Source organism: Stegastes partitus, unplaced genomic scaffold, assembly GCF_000690725.1.
Source record: "Stegastes partitus isolate 25-593 unplaced genomic scaffold, Stegastes_partitus-1.0.2 Scaffold2021, whole genome shotgun sequence".
Taxonomy (NCBI): Eukaryota; Metazoa; Chordata; class Actinopteri; family Pomacentridae; genus Stegastes; species Stegastes partitus.
Genome location: NW_007579752.1, coordinates 11,201 through 13,492, shown reverse-complemented (window position 1 = coordinate 13,492; position 2,292 = coordinate 11,201).

Sequence of the window (2,292 nt, the reverse complement as noted above, 5' to 3'; positions counted from 1 at the left end):
GTTCATGGTTCTGGTTCCAGCCAGATTCAGGGCTACAGCGTTGATCCAAGTCTGTCTGATCTGATGTTTGTATCCTGTAACTGTGGGAGTGATAAAACCACCCAGGTACCTAAACCCAACCTGTTCTTTAAATCTGCCGGACCAGAACCTGATTCTGTCTAAATCTTGACCAGAAACATTTTTTAAAAATGGTTCTCCTGAAGCAAAACCTGAGAGTCCATCACCAGGTTCAGAATGTCCAGCAGACAGAAGGTCTACAGAGGTCCAGTTAGTGTCTGAACGGTCTGGTTCGGTAGAACGAGTCGACGCAGGACAAGAACCTGCTGCAGATGAAATAAATCTTAGTGTTTGAACCTCATTGGTCTCAGAGGACCACCACTGGGACACAGACTGCCTGAACGCATCACCAGCAAGTTAAAAAGCCAGAGAGCTGCCGGTTCTTCGTCACCAAACGTCGTCCATCTGGAAGAACCCGCTCAGGTCCATGAGAACCTGCTGGGGGTTTCTGAGCAGCTTCACGTTCTGCTCACGAGTCAAAAGGCTCAACAACAAAAACCCACAAATCCATCATCCCCCTCTGACAGCCTGTTGCCACGGGTTACCGGCGCATCCCGTCAATCAGTGCGGCGGGAAACAAAGGAGTCGCCATGACAACACAAAGACCTGCGACGACTCGACAGAGAGACGAGCTGCAGTCAGCAATGTGGGCTGCTCCGACCGGCGCCGATGAGGCTCACTGGACCGAAAAATAAAACCAGAAGAAGAGGAAGGTGGAGGAGAACCTCAGAGAACGTCAGCGACAACCAAACACACAGAACCCTACAGCAACACACCAGAACACAGACACGAGAACATCTGAGAACCACAGAAAACAGCTGAAGAAGAAGAAACGGGAGAAAGGATCCAGAACTTTTATCAATAATGTGAAGAAAAGAAAATGAATCAGTTCATGAACGTGTTTCCTGAAGTCCAGTCAAGTTCTGAAGCGTTCTCTACAAATCAAACCATCCGCCGGACCAGTCTCTGGACCGGACCGGCTCACAACACCACAACCTGCAGGTTCTCATTTTACATGATCCCTTCGTTATCAACTTTTTAAAAAAAAGAAAACCAGCAAAATGAGTCCAACAATCAGCCAGAAGCAGTAAAAGCTCTCCACATATTTCTGCTTCCACAGAGCTGCAGGACTTTATGTAGCAGAGGAGCCTCGGTGGAGGAACCTGAACCTCGGTGGAGGAACGTGGACCTCGGTGGAGGAACCTGAACCTCGGTGGAGGAACGTGGACCTCGGTGGAGGACCAGGAGACTGGAGCTTGGACCATAAACCACCTGGACCTTGATCAGCTGTTCCTGACCGTGTGGAACGTGGCCGACAGCTGGGAGGTTCTCGTTCTGGTTTCCCGTCACTGCTGTTGGTCTCACAGCGCCGGTCCAGTATCTGCCCCTGACCCGGCCTCGTCCTGCAGAACCTCTGGGACAGACCGGACCTTTCAGCCCGCTCTATGACATCACCGTTGGCCTCGGCGTGTAAGCTGACATGAGAAGTGATGTCATGAATGGCCGCTGTCGCCGCCATGATGGGATTTGTTGTCCTCCGAGCAGCGCCGAGGCCTGAGAGCGATTTAGACGTCCCTCTGTCAGTCCGCTGCCACAAAGCGCTCATTAGCCATGTATGGAGGGTCCGAGCCAGAAGTCATTTGTTTGTCTTTAAGCAGCTAAACTCGCTTTTATCCGGCTGATAATACAAAGATTAGCATCTGAAAACCACAAAGAGCCTCACACACACACAGACACACACAGACACACACTCTCCCAGGCCTCCTGTTGTGTAGCGTGTGATGATTACAAAGTGTGTGTGTGTGTGTGTGTGTGTGTGTGTGTGTGTGTGTCGGCAGCTAGTTAGCACGCTAATGAGCCCAGTGTGTGTGTGTTAGCTCAGATGCTAATGAGCTGCTCAGCTACACTGAAGACTTCATCTGCTGCACTTTGACCATCAGCTGGTGGCTGCTGCCTTCACTCGCTTCAGTTTTAGTCCCTGTTTCATGTCATTCTGTTGAGCTGCTGGTTTCAGTCGTGTGTTCTCAGAGTTTCCTTTCCTTCATGTTGCCATCTTGTTGTTTTCTGTCTTTCCAGCTGATCTGAATTTCTGTCACAAATCGAGGCACAAAGAGCCTCCAACTATCTGGGCACACAAACAGAAGAAGAAGAAGAATGTTGAGACCTGGTTCTGCTGACGGAGGGACCAGTGGTGGTGGACCGGAGCCCTCTGGCTGACGGAGGGACCAGTGGTGG